The following is an 18629-nucleotide window of genomic DNA, read 5'->3' on the forward strand; positions in this document are numbered from 1 at the left end:
TTCTTTAATTGCCAAATTCATTTTTTGCTGGAGCGATTAAAAATTGCATCTGTTTGCATTTTGTAGCTCTCTGTCAGAGTCCTGTGGTTCAAATAGTTCAACAAATTCCTTGTAGACTCACGGTGTCTTGGGACTGACAAAGGTTGATGCCTGGACTGGTTAAAAGGGAAAAATCTGAGCATGTGGTTTCCAGGGTTCATTGGCTGGTGAGAATCAAAACCTCTCCTCATTTGCCTGAGGATCCTAATTTTTTTGGAATAAATTTAATGGAAAAGGCAGAAAAATACAGATACTTCACAGAGAATATAGATAGAAAAGAACAGCAGGATGGGGGGAATGTGGAAGTAGGTCAGATGCATTGCAGACAAAAAAAAAAATCATTATGATTAGGAGAGATTAGGGAAGGCAAGAGCAAACAGCATCAAAGGAATCCAATTTATCAAGCCATTTAAACAAGAGCATTCCTTGCAAAGCAAGTTCTTCATCCTGTGCACAGATTTGGAGCAAAATGAGAGGAGGATGTCCCATGCTTTGTGTTTAATTTGATATCTGGTCTTCTCTACAGCCAGCCATGGAGGACTGAAGAAACCTTTTTTAATTGTCATGAGAACACACTTCAGAACAGTCACCCACCTTCCTTGCTTGAGTTCTTTTAGATTTTTCATTTGTGAAGCTGGGATTCCCAGTTAGGTGTGTAGGTGAAGGGTGCAGCTGGGGCAATGGCACTGCTTGCTGACAGCTCTCAGCCACTGCTGCAGCATCAGGTGCTTTACATGAAATACAGAGATTCTCATCTCAAAGGTTTCATGTAAGGGCAGTTTGTAAGGGTGAAGTTATTTCATCTGAGGACATTAGGAACTTGGCAATTACAAGTAGATTCTGTTGCTTAATTTTTCGGCAGCTAGGAGCCTGGGAGATGTGACTGACGTGCTGTGAATTGATCTCCTTTTCTCCCTTTTTTTCCCTCGTTTTGATGAGCTGCTCTGTCCTGTGTACCATAACAGCAAGGAAATGGATTTCCATTTGGGTGAGATTTGCTTGCCTCATTTGTATCAAGGCAGAAATGAATACTGAAAGCTCTGTAAAACAGAACATTCTCCTCCTCCAGCATGATTTTTGGTTGGGTTTGTTTGGTTTTTTTGGGTTTTTGTTTGGTTTTTTTTTTTTTTTTTTTTGATGTACCAAACAGGCCTTAATGGCAAACATAGGCAGTGCCTCTTAATTTGCAAGAAACACACAGCCTTTTGTAAGACAGGCCCTGTGTGGTAGGAATTCTGCTGGGGCCTGAGAATTTGGGGCCTGTTTCTGCACAGCACTACTTTTGTTGAGGTAGAATAACTACATTTTCTTTGATTTCACCAAGCTGGAGTGCTCCTTGCATGTTTAGAACACTGGCTTGGGTCCTCTAGACAGAAACCACAACCTCTGAGCCATTTGACAGAGCTCTGTCATGTCAAATGTTTCCTAGCAGGAGCAAACTGAGAAATTTAAACAAGATGTGGACTTCTCTTAGCAGTGGGTTAAATACTGGCTGAACGTCTTCCCAAATATCTGACTGCTGCTGCCAGGGGCTGTGGGCTGGTGTGCAGCCTGAACCAAGCCCTGCAGAACTGCTGACTTGAGCCTGAGCATGGAGAAGGTTTGGCATCTTAGAAGCTTTTAATTAGCAGTGCCTTTTATGCCACTCATTAGCTTCCTATTCAGGAGGAATTGGGGTATGAAACAAGCTGAAAGTTTCAAGGGGTGGTTGCCTCCACAGCTGAAGTTACAGCTGGGGCATCCTCAGCCTTCTGAGCTGAGAAGTTGATTATTTCCTGCTGCTTTTGCAGCGATTTGGGGCAATACAAGCCCAGACTTAGGTTAACACTTTCATTGCTGACTGGCTGCCACACTGTCACTCTGGCAGTGCTGCCTTTAATTTCCAAGCTCTGCCAAAACTCTGCTCTTTGTACAGCACAAGATGGAGCTTTGATGGAAATAACCTGATTCTCCTTTGTTTAGGCAATAAAGTGAATGTGTGGGGGAAATCTCACCCCAGTCTTGTTTTGGGTCTCTTCTGAAGTTTGCCATAAACATTGAAGCAAAATATTTCTCTTTTTATCATGATGAAACTCCAGATCTTGATGGTTTTATGCATGCTAACAGTTTCCTTCAAGTCTTGCTACCACAGCTTTGACTGATTTAAGTTGGTCTGGAGTTTCTGCCTTCAATAAAATGCTACACCTGGTAAGATTTTAGTCCCTTATTGCTGTGTGATTTTTGCCTGACAATAGCAGGTAACTCAGTCTCAGCAGTCTGTGGTCCAGCACCCTGTGAAACCTCAGGTATGACATTGCAAGGTTTAGCATTTCAAACACTGCCTTGGAGTTCAGTGTTGGGGATTGACCCAGTCTGATGGTCTGGAAGGAAAAGGAGAGCAGCGGGGTATGAAGTACAGCTGCTTCTTATAAATCAGCACACTAGAAACACATTTAATTACCTTGTGGAGAGGAATAAGGAGAAATTAGGCCTTGCCACAATTGTCTGGGTATTTGGACTCTCTCTAAATGCATTACTAACTCCTGTGACCCCCCTAAGTCCTTTTAAACACTGTGTGCTTAAGATTTCGCATTTACAAAAACACTGGCAATGGTGTAAGACTTAATTATTGATGAAGAGCACTGCATTGCTTTGAGAGCTGCTGGAAAAAAAGGGCAAGTCTTGCCATCATCATTATTATTATTATTGTTCTGTCTTTAAGCTGTCAGATTACATAAATCTAGGCAGATGCCTTAAGGCATTGTGTGCAGAGGAAAGCTCTCTAAAGGAACAAATTCCATTTTCCTTTGCCTTGGACTAAAATATCATAATTGTACGTGAAGATAGGACAGCTATTACTGAAAGGGAGGTACAAAAGGGTAGGAAATAAGCTAATGCAGCACTGAAAAAGAAGAGATGAGAGACAGCTTCATCCAAACTGATAGTGAAACACAAATTATTCCCAAACTGGCCTTTTGAGAGTATGCCATAAACATTTAGATATTAAGGGGCTGTGAGACAATGGCTGTTATTCCCTGAGTGCAAATGTAGTACCCTGGGGTCTGAGATATTAGCACTTACTGCTCTTCTTGTTTTAGCCTGAAAGTCTCAAAAGTGTTCTAAGCATCAGCTGGACACACAAACTTATTTGCCTTCTTCAGGCAATCCTGTCCAACTGATCCATAAACTTTGTTTCAGAGGCTGGAAGCCTTGACTCAGTTGTTTCTGTGGGAGCTGGAGATCAAGGTTCCTGGGAGGATTCTGCAGGGTACTTTTAACCTAATGTGAACATGATGAACAGAATTATACTGGTGATTAATGGATCTATAAAAGAGAAGTATTAAACCATGCTGCCCTGTAATATTATGAGTTACCTATATACATTCTCCTTTCCTTAATCCCTCTCCGGGGCCTCATACAGAACTTTTTAGGCTCTTTCTCAGGCTGCCACCATTTGTTGCATTGCACTACAACAGCTGTGACATGTCTGCTGCATTTTGATGAAATTACTGGAACCAGAATCACCCATGGTACAATTTTTCCTTATATAGATGATTTTATTACAGCAGGGAGATGTTACAGGGTTAATTAATTGTTGCTTATTAAGTGCTTTGAGACCTTTGAATGAAAGATGCTACGTATGTGCAAGGGATGATTATTAGTTATTAACAGCAATGCTCCCAGCTATTTGGAGGGTAAAAATAATTTAGTTTCATTGTGAAATATTAAATTTGCAGTCTAGTCGCATCCATGGCGCATTTCAGGTTGCAAGTGAAAAGCCAAGTATATACTTAGGTAGTGATGCACTGTGCCAAATTTGGCTTGTGGGAGTAGTTCCCATCAGTTGCTGTTGGAACAGAAAAGAGCTGGAAATGCAGCAGGTTGGAGAAACTGGAGGAGGGGATGGTGTGGGAGGAGGTTCCCGAGCTTTCAGTAAAATCCATAGGAAACTGAAGAGTTTGCAGGAATATTGAGGTACAGGCTCTAATGTAATAATTTAGCCAAGGTTATTGAATGGAATCCATTGCCTTCAGAGCCACCTTCTCCTTTTGAGGCTTTTTCCTAAAGATTTTCTCCACCAGAAGCAACTATAGGCTTGCCTGAGCCCATGGACAGTGTATCTGTGTGGAAAATCAGGCTGCCTAAGCTCTGGTATTTATCCTGGCACTCAGGCTGCAGTGCTATGTCTAGAGAGATATTTCATCGGTTCTCAAAATTTAATAACTCAGGGTGTCAAAATATGAGCTGTTCAATTACTAGAATTCCTTTACTCATTTCAGAGAGCTCTCTCTTCCCTTTGCTCCTTCTAGCCACACTTATTCTTTCTTATATTGAGGAATAAACTTATTTACTGGTGAGAGAGGAGGACGAGACAGACCTTTGTCCTCATGTTGCTTCCCATGAAGGAGCACAAAGTGCCTTTTAAGGCTTGTTTCCATACCTGGAGGTTCAGTACTTGTCTCCATCCCAGAGATGAGCCCACTGACCGGGGGCGTTTTTGTGAAGGTTCTGCAGTGCCTCAGAGAGGAAGGAGGAAAACACAAAATGAGCTCTGTGAATCCTGTGCCAAGCAAAAGCGACTGACATCATTAAAATTAAAGTCTGTCTCTAGGAAATTATCACTGGCATGGATAAGTAGCAGCTCTTCAGGGTGCTGACCCTTCACAAAGGGGAGGATTGGGCAAGGTGTGAATACAGGTGCCTTAAAACATCCCCTGAGCTGGGGAATCCAGGCAGCGGGGCTGGCCAGGGTGTGATCTGTTGGGGGTCAGTGCCCACAGCTCCTGCTGAATGGCACTGGAGGGGCTGCTCAAATGTGGATCTAGGTAGGAGAGAACCAAAGGAGTTGCCAGAGGGTGGAATGGACCCCTGCAGCTTATTTCTAAATTCGTGAACTGGCTCTAAACCAGCCTCTAGATAGAGCTGGAGCCTTACAATAGAGTATCTCCAGCTGCTGCACATCTTAGGTGCTTTAGGTTTGTGCATTTACAATCTTTCCCCAAGTCCCTGTCACAAGGACAGTGTTTGTCTTGCCAGAGAGGCGCAGAAGTGCCACGTTTCTGCTCAGGTATTCCGTGCAGCACATTCTGAGCACCGTGAGTCACTCTGCATGCACGGGCTGTGAGCTGCATGCTTAATGCCTCCTAAGTTGCTGCAAGCCCTCGTCTTGCTCTGCAGGTGCTGCAGGGATGAGCTTTACATACCCAGTGGATATGTTCAGGAGTCCTTGACGCAGAACTGCCTGATCAGAGCTGCTGCAGAATCCCCAGAAACTCAGAGAAGTGTATGTGGTCTTCAGTTCTGCTTGGATAAAATCTCTTGGAAGGAAAAACAACAGCAACAACAACAAAAAAATCACTTGAGTCTGAGAGTCCTAGATGAAAGCACAGCTTTGGGGGATTTATTTGGGGTTTTTTGTCAGGTTTTTTTGTTTTTTCATCACTGTGCTGTGCAGTGTCTAGTTTAGGCCTGAATTGTGTCATCCAAGTAAGACAATTTTTAAGAAGTGTGCAAGACTGTCTAAAAGGTTCCTCTCCATTTACTGGCATTATCCTCTAGGAAGTTTTCACCAGTTTTAATGGACCTAGACCTCTTCCTGTTCTCAGTAAGCAAATATATGGGCCTGTTTTCCAGCTTGATGGTTTCAGGGAGCCTAATTTTGTATGAACTGGCTTTATTATTTTGTTTTTATTTTATTATTTTATTATTTTATTATTTTATTATTTTATTATTTTATTATTTATTTGTATGAACTGGCTTTAATTCCAGAGAGTGAAGTTGTCTGTGAGTGTAAATCCCCTTCCACTTGTAGGAACTAGCTGTGTATATGTGTATGGGACACAAGGAGGATTCAGCAAGTCTGATCAGAGGAATTTCCTGGGGTGAAGCCTGTTGCTGTTTTTCTGTACAACAACTGGTTCTGCTGGGTTATGACTGGGATCTGAGATACTCCTGCAATGCAGATGATGATAATAAAAATGCCCCCACACGTCATTAAGTGAGTCAAGGAAAACTCCACCAAAGATACAGTTAAATCTTTATCTGATCTGATGGTGCAGGTAGGGATTTTTGGCTCCAAAAGCAGGAGTGTGGGGGAAGTTAGGGCAAATTCCACTGAATTCCTGTTTACCTTGGGCTGTTCTGTAGAAGGAGATATTGCAAATGCTGTGGCAGGTAGAGATGTGCATTTGTCTCAGTTACTGCAACAGCCCAGAAATACAAATGCTTTCCATGCTGTAATTGTTTTAACTCTGGAGAATTGTTCTCTTTCCTGTGTTCTGGCTCTTCTGGGCTCTGATTGCCTGTCAGCCAAGGAATGTTGCTCAGCAAAGGGGAATGGCTTAGTGCCCATCTTTGTGGCTGAAAGACTATTTTATTAAATCTTTCTGGACAGTGTGTTTCAATTTCTATTGCTCCAGGGCTCTGGAATCTGAGCCACTCAGTGAAACAGGCTTCTGCTCCTCCAAGTGCCAGGAGTGATCTGAGGGGAAATGAGACTGGTGGCCAAGGCTTGTGTCCCAGGATTCAGCCAGTGATTTTCCCAGTGTGGGGTGTTCAGAGACACAGAAATCCCCGTGGGGAGATGCTGGGTGGGTCACGTGAGTCACCAAAGAAACACAGCCTCAAAAGACAAGGCAGAAAAGCAAACTGGTTTTCTACAGTTGGGTTACCACACAGGGACTTACTAAAGATGATCTATAAAATTTGCAGGACTTGGTTTACTATTTTATCCATGAAACCATTCTTTTAATATTCAGCTCTTGCTCATGGGGTGGAAGGGGTGTGAAAAGCATCTGCAGCATTATTAGCAGTCTCAGTGTAAAAGGGATCCTTTAGCAAGGTGTTGTGGCAGTCTGTTGTCTCCCTCCTGCTTGAGCCAGCCCCTCCATCCCAGTCTCTTTATTTCCCTGCTTAGTCAGCAGGTTCTAAACCAGGTGAAAGCAAACAGCCCTAAAAATGCTGACTTCTCAAAGTGCTGCACCCTGCCAGTCAGGCACCCAGGAACAGAAGTACTACTAACATCTTCCTCACAGCAGGCTTTCATCTCCTTCTAAAGGCAGACATGTAAAAAGGAAAATAATTTACAAACAGTGATGCTAAAATTAAAAGCTTAGAAGAAATAATTCCTTATTCAACCTGAAGTAGGTGGCATACAGAGGAAAGAGGGGAAAAGCAAAACCAGTCTAGTTTTCCCTTCTCTGAATATATTACTTTTTTAAAGCTTGGGTAAATCAGCCTGGTGTATTAACCTTCCAGAGTGGTGGAGGGAGTGCAACTTGCAGCCTGGTTTTTATGTCTCCCTCCACTTGAGAGCCTTTGCTCACAGGTCCCATCTCTCACAGTTTTGTATTCCTGGGCAGAACAAACTGTCAGCCCTTTACAGCTGGAATGGGAATAGGTCTTGAGGAATGGCTTCTGGTACTGTTTTCTCCAGGAATCCCACTGGCATTGCCAGTGATAACACCATACTGCTCCTACTATTTTCCATTCCATGAGCTGCTCCAGTCCCCTTGGGCTGGGCTCGGGCAGCCTGGCAGCTCCGTGGTGGAGCAGAGAGGAGATCTAAGGCTGCACATCCTGAACTGGCATTCCAGAAGTGCTTGGAATCTGTACTTGTACATGGGACACTCAGCTTTCTGGATTTATTCCACATGAGACTCTTTCCAGCTGCAGACAGAAGTAAAAAAACCTGGTTAATCTTGATTTAATGTCCAAGCTTTTTCTGCCTTTTAGGAAGGCTCTTTCTGTGTAACTCAGCTCCCTCATTTCCCAGAGTAATTTAATTTTAATTGAAGATTCAATTGTACATTTGTACAGGTACAGTTGAGTACAGGTAATACAGTACTAGTCAATGAAAAGGAGCTTTATCAAAGCAGAACAGAACAATATTGTGGGGTTTTTCTGTTTTATTTGCTTTTGTTTTGCCAGTTGACTGAGGCTCCAGGCTTTGCCTTTCTTGCTGCTGCCCTTCACGCTGTGGGTCAGGGTCTATGAACCTCTAAATGATGTATCAAGAACACTCTCTCATCTCTCTGCCTTCAGTGCGAGCTTGTCTTTGATGGATCCTAGCTGAATGGGATAAAATAATCCATATTCACTGTGGAACACTACAGCTCAAGCCAGAAAAGGACCCCAGTAAAAACCCAAACAACAACAAAACCCTTCTTTGAAATTCCCTGATGTTTCTTACCTTCACAACTGCTTGAAGGGCCAAAGCTTTTAAAATCTTGTTTAGAGAAGACACTAATAGCACCTGATTCATCCCATAATGCTTCTTTAAACTGTTTTCTTGTTTTCAATACAAAATCTTGGGGTCCTGTACAAAGCAAGGTCAGCATTCTTCCCTGTTTCAGAGCTGAGGAAACTGAGACACAGGCTGAGTGGATGACTTATGCAAGATCACACAGGGAGTTCTGGGACAACAAGAAGATGTCCTGCTTTTGAGCTAATTGATGCAATCTGAAATCCACATTATTTTCCATAGCTGTCCTATGTGTGGGAACGCCAGCCTGGATTGCTGTATTAGTAGAGGAGCTGTTTTTTCCTGTTTTCATGGTGAAGATGAGTCTGGAAGATCCTGTGGATCTTTGGGGGATGCCAGAGAGCGCTTTTTCTAAGAATAAAGCCTTGTCTCACTGCTTCCTCTGGGTGACCTGAGACAGACTCTGCTCAAGAGCTCCAAAAGAAGGCAGGATATGAGCCCTGGACATACAGCTCAGGGTGCCAGAAACCAGTCCTTGCTCTGGGCCTCTGAAAATTGCAGAGGGACTGTCAGGAATGGAGGAATGGCTGGTGTGCAGGGAAGAGGGAGCTGGAATGGTGGGGGACAATGAGAAGGAAGAGGGTAAGAAAAATATGTGAGCACAAGGGGTCAAAGACATTCTTTGGCTTCTTCTGCCTCCTGTGCTGGCTCAGCCACTGCTGGGGCCGTGAAGACCCCTCTTAATCTACATTTCCTTTTCCTCTTTCACTGGGAATGGAAGAGTCATGTGTAGGTGACCCTGCTCGCCCCCTCTTTCCCTCTCCATTTCCTTTCCCAGCAGCGTCTCTCTGGGATACACAGCCATCTGGCTGTTTATTGCAGCACGAGCTGAACTCTTAGATGTATCCTTTGGAATTTGGTCCTGGTTTAGTGATTTCTCTGTCATTCCTTTGCATTTTCCATACATCTTGTTCACGCCCCCGCAGCCACTGCTGTGTGAGTGCACTCTGTCCTTTTGTATCCCACGTACTTTCATGTTTCCTCTTTCCCCCAGACTTCTCAACACTTGTTTGGTTTCTATTATTTTTATTTGATTTTTTTCTCATGTTTCTCTGCTTCCTGTTAGCACAGGGAGCACCATCCCACTCTGAAACAGTCAACTGAGTGTAGGCATCAGCCTCCCTCCTTCTCTAATCCCATCCACCCTGGGTCAAGACACTGACCTCAGAGGCATAGCTGGAGGTGGAAAGGGAAGATGCAAACGATTCCAAAGGAAGTTCAGCTTAAGAAGCTTTTAAAGTTCACCACTGGGATAATCAGCAAGACTCCTTAGCCCTCTCCCTTTGTGCTATGAGTAAAATGCACAGTACAGTCTGCTTAACTCCTTCACTGCCAGCAGCAAAGATGTTGGTAAAGAGATAGGGAAACAAAAAGGAGCATCTTCTGTGGAAAATCCATCTGTTCTGTATTGGTAAAAAAGCACGAGATACTGAGAGTATAATGATGAAATAGAAGTCTGTCCTGGGTACTTTCATACTCCTCTCCTCTTCCAGCATATCTCACAAGAGAATGTTAGCCCTACAGCTGCTGGAAATTGATTTCTTGATGGATTTCTCATGAAAGAATGGATTGATGTTGGGAATTAAATCTTCATTTGTGTCTGGTGGTGAGATAAATTATGACTGAACCTTTCTCTCCTCTCACAGATTAATTCTCTGATTCTTAGGGATGTCCTGTGCAGGGCTAAGAGTTGGATTTGATTATCCTTGTGGGTTCTTTCCATCCCGTATTCTATGATTCTGTTAGAGTGTTGTTCTAGGCTCTTTCAGTACGTAAGACGTTTTCCTTTTCATTTCGTTCCTCTTGCTGTAACAGTGAACTTGCCATGGTTGTTTCCTTGTGCTGGACACCATCAGGGCAGGGCTGAAGGTGAAGCTGATGCTCCTGTGCCGTCACACGTGTTCCATGTGATGAGGAGCACACAGGGCTGGTCTGCTGGGATCTGTGCTGAGGAGGTTGAATGGCCACTGGCAACTTCACAGTGGCAAAGGATATGGACCCAGAATAATTAAACAACTGTGTCTCATTGCAGCTCATGACAGCTTCCAGATGCTGCTGAAAGTGATTCCAGATGTGTTCTTGGGAACCTCTGGTTGTTGAGAGCACCCATGTGTTGGCAGGGTGAGAGCACATCCTCTTTCCGAGATGCACGTGGCATCCCTGCCTTTCTCCCTTAGACATGAGAGGCCGGCAGCACTTAGAAATACCCCCACAGGGCAAAACATTTCCCTGTCCCTCCAGTGCCTCTGTCCTTCCAAGGGCTCACAGATGTGCACTGCTGTGCAGTTGAGCAGGGCACAAAGGGTTGTCTCTGCCTGTCACCTGTAAACCCTTTACCTTATGCACAGTTACTTTAGGGCCCACTGTGTCCCACCGTGGAGACATGCAGACCCAAAGCGACCTTAGTGATTCTCTCTTCTAGCAGCACAAGGCAGGAATTTCTCCTGGTTACACGCATATCCTTGGCTTTCCTGGCCTGATACCTCCCCCTGCTGTTCCTGTCTTTTCTGGCGCTCTGTATCCAGCTCCGTCCCAGCTCTCCTTCACTCCTGCTGGTACCTCTGGTAACTGCGGAGCTGAGCTCGGGCTCTGGCGTGGCAGAAGAGCAGAGGGGGACAGTGGGTGAGGCTCACGGAGCGGGAGAGTGTTTTTCTTTAACCGGAGATCGTGGGCATGGCATTCTGAACGAGCTCTGAGTGGGGAAGGACTCAGAAGTCAGAGGGGCTCAGCTCTGGAAACCCCAAACTCAGCAGCTGAAGGCCACTCTGGTACTGGCTGCAGGCACTTCTCTGTTTCCCCACCTTTAGGACAACACCACCTCCCCATCTCCCTCCTAATGCTGGCTTTAAGAGATTTCCCAAGCTTTGCATGGTTGATTTTTTTTTAATGATAGTTTATGTGCTCAGTCCCAGTGTCATTAAAATTCTTCTTTTGTCCTTCCCGGCATGAACACTTCAAGGCTGAGGCTGGTTTATATTTTAGTGGCTTTCAAGTAACAAATATAATGAATTATATAATTATGGGAGAATATAGGGAGGAAGAGGAGTGTTATTGGTGCTCATTCCAGCCCCTTCACTACACCATGCAAACCACCCAGTATGAAGCAGACAGGCAGCTTTCCCAAGGAGTGTGCAGGGTAACAGTATTCCCTCTGACCTCTGCCCAGGAGGTGACAGGGGAGGAAAGGGGCTTCATCATCTATGACGATGCCCCAGAGAAAAGGAATAACATTAGAGTGTAAAATCTTGGTGAAAGGGACCATTTTTATTGCACAGGGATTCAACATCCCACACAAAGGATGTTCATCCCAACTGGGTGCCAGCCTAGTAAAAGCATTTTTAAAAAGAAACAACTAAATGCACTACGAAGCAAAATAATAAGTAGAAGTCAACACATTACAAATAAAACACCAAACAATCTTATTAAATCAGCACTTAGATGCTAGAGCTGAATGCATTCAAATTAGATACAAAGCTTTGATATTGCAGTCTCAGCAGACGTGTGAATTCCCTGTTACAGGTTCCATCACAGGAAGGCTTTGTGGATGGTTTTCTAAAGATGCTGTTTCACCCCAGAATCACCAACCAGAGCAGTCCAAGGACATCTGCATTGAGCCAGTGGGTAACTTTATGGTACGTGCCTGGACTCTGTGAATGTGCTGCCATCGCTTGGTAGGAGGGTGACTGGAAAATGGGATGAGAAGGCTGGGCGGGAGTTCAGATCATGTGGTTTATGCTTCTGTCCATGGCAGGAAGTGGCTGGTGGTTGTTGCATGAGCCTGGGGAGCCCTGTCTGTGGATGTTTGTTTAAAAACACAGTTACACCAGTAACACCACAGTGCCAGGTGAGTTACAATGGAATTGGCTCCAATGGTTTCCTTTTCAGCTCAAATGTACTGCTACAAACTGACCTGTCCTCCCAAACCCCAAATCAGGCTGTGCCCACACAGTGCTTTCCAGTGCTTTTAGGAAAATCATACTTTGACTGATGGAAAGCAAACAGAGCTGAGGAAACCTGTGTGGACTGAAGACCATTAGTGTCTTCCCCTCTTCTGGGACACAAGAATGTGATTCATGAGGCTGTTCCTCTCTGTGATGAAGAACTATGCAGAAACATGGATATGCAGGACAGTCCTGATAGTGCTGATGGGCAGGAACTGAGGATAAGGCTGGTAGTGACTTAGGAACAGAAGGAAGGAATGACCTAGATTTAGGCAAGATGGTTTCTATAACAAGTATAAAATACTCATCCCAGGCTCATTCCCTAGTCTTCTATTCCCCAATTTTCTACGGTAGGTCTGTATTCAACACTGTAACTGTGAGCCTATTGTACCTTAAGTGTTTTCATAACTTCTTTGAGCAGAAGGATGCAGACTTTGGCTGTGATTTTATTTGGTCCAGCTGGTGAACCTGTCCTTGGCTTGTCAGGAGACAAGGGAAAATGCTCTATTTAGATCAGTAGAGATCCTTCAGGGAAGGACTATGACATAAGACATCTGGTTACACTTGGAATGCTGCCGTGAAAATCACACTTATTTCCCTAGACAAATCTCATCCTTCATCTTTCCCTCCAATTCCCCACATGTAAAAAAAAAGGATAATATTGCCTGATCTGTGGATGTTGGGAAAATGAATCCACAAGTACTTGCAGGGCACTCAAATGCTGTGGAAACAAGCTCAAAGAAAAGCCAACCAATAAAGAGAGTGATGAAGAACACAGGCCAATGTAAACCATTCCTTGGCCGTGGTACAGCTCCGTTTTAATGACTCATGGTCTCGTGCAGTGTAAAACAACACCTCGGTTTCTGATAGAACAATAGTTTTGTGTTGCATCCTGCATCCAGTGCTCCCAGACACGCACGAGGAAAGGCAGTTTTATGTTTTATACATGTTTGCTTTTCAACCTTCAGAAAGATTTAAGGGGGGTTTACTCCAAATCTGCAGCAAAGCCAGTGTTTCTTCCTGAAGATTAGTAATTAGATCCTGTGGCAGCACTTAAATATTTTGGTGATGGGTCCTTTAAAAGCATCTTAGATTAGATAGTCAGATAGGAATGCAGGATAATAAACTGAGCAGACAGGGCCATGTGCTGAGTTACTCATTATCACTTCAATCCAGGCTGAATTGTGTGAACATGCCGACACTAAAAAGGCAGAAAAGTAAAGTGGGCTTCTTAAAAATAATGTTATTTTTTGCTCTCCATAATTGATTATATACACATTACTCTAGAACAATCCAGAAGACAGGACAAGGAATATGTCATTTTATGCTTGCCTGTCTTTTGCTGGCTTCCTAAAATATTGCACGTTTGAATAGACATGATGATACTCTGAAAGTCTAAATTATGTTCTATTAAAAACTTTATAAATGGGCCCTCCATGAAATAGCAGCTCTGATGGCAGCGAGGCAGGCTGTGTTTCAATGGATGTTAGTGGGAGCTCTGCTGCCTCCAAACACAGGATTGGGCACTTGTAGAGTGGAACCTGATCCCAGAAAGGCCCTGCGGGATGCCATTCACAGTTATGATTAGAAATGTCCCAGGAATGTGTGGGGAAGGATGAGTGCACAGCCTGCCTGAGATAGTGCCAGCATGGTCTTCAGCTCTCTCCGGAGGAGCCAGATGGCATTGTCTCGTTTTCCCAGTGATTTTGATTCGATAAGGTTGCCTTTTCCATGTGCTCCCTCAGTCTGGCTGCAAAGGACCTGGGAGAGGGGGGAACATCTGACTTGAATCTTTGCTGTGGGATTCTCTCAGGGTTTGCTGCCGACCCCACTCCCCAGTGCTGGCATCCAGTAACCTACTGCAGCACTCCAACAGCAGCGGGGCACCGCGCAGGACCTGCACAGCCTGACAGCCAAATTTCCATTCCCATCTTTTTCCAGGCTCTCTGGCAGCTAATAAATCTCTACAAGAGGTTTTCCTTCCTTTTGTCGGTGTAATACATTTAAAGCCTTGAGATCACTGTACAAAGACCTAACAACACTGCAGCACTAATAATGTCGTTCTGAGGGCTAAGCCAGCCAACAAGTTACTGGCTGAGTATCATTTCTTTGACTGTTTGTCATTATCTCTAAATATGCTTTGATTACTTTTTTCCTTGACATGCAGACTTTGTGATTTGTCTGACATGCTTTGAGCTTCATTTAGAACGAGCCTTGGATTAATTGAATATCTCAATTTTTAATTTAAATCCTGTTTTTAGAAAAGACTTGCAACTGCAAATTTTACCAGAAGGTGGAACTAAAGCTCCATCTCCCAGCAGCTGCTCCAGCACAACTGACAGGCATGTACTTAAAAGCCTTGGATTCAGTTAGTCCTTTCTTTCTTTCTCTAGGGGCAGCTGCTGGAAAGAACTCTGTCTAACATTGCGAGTGGATTAATTATTCTATTAGATCTGTTTAACCAAAATCTAATGTTCTGAACATCATATCAGGTCTGAAGGACTTTTAGTACTTGTTTAAAATCATGAAGATTTTATTACTACAGATACTTCCTGAAAGAACCCTTTTTTTGTTCAGTCTTTTGGTGCTTTAACTTCTCAGCAGTCAGAGTTTATCAGGCAGAGATGTGACTATTTCTAGTAACACAACTCAGGGAGCTGGTACTTTTAGCAGAGTGTCAGCACATTTTGCAATGAATTATTGGGTCGTATTATTCCGTGAGAGCCCATTCCAGAGGCACTGATCAAGATGCAGGCCCCGCATGTGAGGTTGTTCCTTTTCAGCTGTACACAGAATTCTCCAGAGAGCTGTTAAAGCAAAGAACAGCAACAAAAAAAGGTGTGTTGCAACTTTCCCGAGGTCACAGTGCTGGCAAGTGGCAAGAATTGCATCCATCTCCTGAAACAGAGTTGTTTTCAGACAGCACTGTGCCTTCCCAGGGCAATTATAATTTACTAATTGTTCAGTTTAGCAACAGATCCATTATCTGTCCCTCCTGTTTTTTACTTCTCTCTCCCCTCCCTTCACCCAGAATCTCAAACCACAGCCAATTCTGTACCTCTTTTTGGGGAAGAGAAGTGCTCAGAGAGACTCACAGCCTTAAATGTAATGGAAACATTTGCTAATGAATGAGCCCTCGTTATGCATGTTACAAGGAAACACTTAATTGACAGTGGCCACCAGATAACAGGGTTTAATTAATAAATCTATGTGGCGTCACATACACCACAGGAAGGGATTACAGGGGTTAAAGTGTCTGCCTGGTGGACTTTTATGGAAGAGTTGTGTTGCCTGTCTTTTAACATGAATAACCCGCATGTCTGTGACCCAGCACTTGCAAAGGGAGGGTCAGTTGGTTCTGAGAACACAGCAGCTCCGTCTGGCTGTTTGAACATGGCTTGGATGGCATCTGAAGCACACCAAAGGCACATTTGTTTTCTTGCCTCTCCAGCCAGCATCTGGGTTCCGGTGCTGCTGTCTGTCCTACTGCACACAGGGCCCTGAGCAGGACAAACAGGCATCTCACCTCAGCAGTTAATGACCGGGTCATTAGTGCCTCAGACAGGCTGTCAGCACCCACCTGCCCAGTGGCAGCAGGCTCCCAAAACAGGGACTTGATAACTGTATTGATAAACTAATGAAGCTCTGCTGACCTTCCTCTACTCGTACAGTGACTCCATACCCAGTGGGGAGCAGGGCTCTGGAGATCCCACTGCAGGCTGTTAGGGAAGATGGATTACTGTCACTCTGACCTGCAAGGGGTTCTCCACCTTTGCAGTATGATGTGAAAAGGTCACAGAGAGTCCAGAACTCCTGATCAGTCTGGCCTTTGATAATACTGGAAGGTTCCATGCCAATGGCAGGGGTGGAACGAGATGGGCTTTTAAGGTCCCTTCCAACCCAAACCATTCTGTGAGTCTGTGATTGTCATCCTCGTCCATTTGCACCTCATTTTAGACCTGGAAGTGTTTGTTTGTGACAAACAAAGGGGTAACATTCACAACCACCACCAGCCCAGAAACACTCACCTTTAGCCACTCTGCTCCTGCTTGGATGCACATCACTCTCAGAAATCCCTTCAGAGGGGACAGAAAGCAGCAGCTGCCCACATGAACCTTTGCCCAGGAGAGCTGAACCTCCCAATATCAGCTGGCCAAGCCCTGTGGAACCAAACAGAACCAGCCTCGTTCATCCCAGCCCATGGGCCAGGCAGCACATCTCCTGTTCTTGTGCATGCAAAGTGACAACTGGGCAAGAGGGGAACAAAGGCTCTCTGCCTGAAGTGGTGCCTCAGACACAGAGAGCCCTTTGGGACATGGCAGAGGTGTTTGTTCTCCTGCACACAAGGAGCATCTTGGAGAAATGTGGCCATACCAGTTCTGCTGAGAACAATTAGGGACAGAAAACCCTTTAACCTGCTCTTTGCCTTCCCAGCAACCAGCTGTGGCTTACCAGTACAACTCCAGTCACCATCCTTTGCCTGAATGAAGATGTTGTCCTGCCTTTAGTATAGATATTAAATAAATAAATAAATAAATCACACTAAGTGGAAAGGAGCAACTTTTCTCAAGGATGCAGGTCTTTATGGTTAACCAGTTACTTATTCAACCAAGAAAAGAGTTGGACCATGGAGACCTAATTAGCTGGTAATTATTCTCTAGCTTTGCCTTATCTGGATCACAAGACAGATCTTTATCCTCTATCAGTAAAATCCCATTGCAGGCAATGGAACAGGAATAATCTGTTAAACTGGATCCTGTTCACAATCCCAGTATTCTGGAAGAATGGGGGTTTTCACATGCAGGTCTGCAGAAACATCTCACTGCAATTACTTTATTACTATTAATCACTACCAGGCTATGAAGGAGTAGTAGTAAGTTGAAAAGAGACTTGGTTTACTATGAAAAATTGTGTATTTTTTATTTATTCTCTAGCTGCAGCGGAATCATCTCTTTCTGCTCTCTTAATAGGAGACTTTCCATAAGCCTTGACTCTTCTTCCATGTGTTAATGTACAAACCTACTTTAATGCTTCTGTATTGCTATTCTTCTGGACTTAGAGCTACAACTGTGGAAACCATAATTTTCTCTAATACACAAAGCACAGAATAGGACACAGAGAAGAATTAAGACTAGGGAGTCTCCAAGTGCTCCCTGACCCCCGTAGCTCATAAGGAGATTTCCTGCCTACAACAGGGATCCATAGCTGATGAAAATAAAATTTCGTGTGAGCTAGAAAGACTTCAGAAACAAAGTCTTAGAACATTCTTCTTTCTGTGCTAAAAAATACATTAACGGGAAACTTAGAATTGAGAAAAAAGAGCTCTATATAACAAAGGATGAGCTATAATAATATGCCCTTACTATAAGAGCTTAGACCTTTTTTTTCTTCATGGCATCCTTCTAGGCAAACATTGTGCAATTATAACCTATATAAGCTCATTTTATATTAAGCTTGCCTATTTTAACAGTTAAAACACTTTATTTTCAGTTGCTGAGGTTCATATTGAGCTACTAACACAATATAACCAGCAACCAGAACTATTCCAGCTCTCTTAAATGGTCCTGTGCCCTTCTTACAGTGCAGAGGGTACTTAGCACAATGACCCCTAGTTAGTGCTTGCAGGTGGAAGTGCAGGGACTTGGACATCTTATAAAAAGGGGAAGATGAGCTTTCCTTCAGTTTATTTCTCTTTTTTTCTTCTCCTCCATATAGCAGGAAGACTTTCACAGCAAAACATGAAATCGTCACTGGGGAAGAAAGGTGTTGCCCCAAAATGAGAGCATAAAATGGAGCTAAGCCATGAAGAATTTAAATGTAAAATATTAGTGTAGTTAAGTAGGAGCACATCTGGAATATGAAGAAATGTTAATGGCAGATTGGTGGCAGACAGGGAGCAGGGACAGGCTTTCAGGCTGGGTCTAGAGACCTTTCTTCCCTGTGTTAAAGATACTCTTCAATTGCTGCTGTTGTTTCCTCCAGCAAGAAAGTGGAACTTTGTCTGCCCCAGGAAGTCTTTGAATGGGTGGAAGGCAAATGAGAACAATTCTGCCTTGCAAACAGACACGATGAGGATCTGTGCAGTCTGGGTTAAGCCCTGAGTGAAAGACACTGCTCAGGTACCAGCTGAGACAGCCCTGATGCTCCCAGGAGCAGTAAGATCCCTGGCAGTAGGGATTAAAGTCTTTCAGAATGCCATGGGAAAAGGACTGGGGAGAGTGGGCAAGGAAATAGGTACTGGTGAGAAGAAAAACAACTCAGGGTCAAGCATAAGGCTGAGACTACGAGCAGAGAAACGGGACAACTGAGTTAAGGGACCTGGGGGTGCTCCTTAAATAAGAGGATTGGACACCCTGGACACATGTACCAGTTGTTTGATGTTCTGCTCCCCCCTTGCACTGATAACA

At 44.0% G+C, this 18629-nt stretch overlaps 1 long non-coding RNA gene across 1 annotated transcript in view; it reads left to right on the top strand.

The window, feature by feature from the left end:
* The window catches only part of LOC138098281 (uncharacterized), a 37487-nt gene that overhangs the window by 13534 nt on the left and 5324 nt on the right, over positions 1 to 18629 (top strand). Inside the window, exons 3-4 of the long non-coding RNA XR_011146577.1 lie at positions 11801 to 11913; positions 12033 to 12125. This is a non-coding gene — a long non-coding RNA (uncharacterized lncRNA). The remainder of the gene's footprint in view (positions 1 to 11800; positions 11914 to 12032; positions 12126 to 18629) is intronic.

Source organism: Aphelocoma coerulescens, chromosome 24 (assembly GCF_041296385.1).
Source record: "Aphelocoma coerulescens isolate FSJ_1873_10779 chromosome 24, UR_Acoe_1.0, whole genome shotgun sequence".
NCBI classification, from domain to species: Eukaryota; Metazoa; Chordata; class Aves; order Passeriformes; family Corvidae; genus Aphelocoma; species Aphelocoma coerulescens.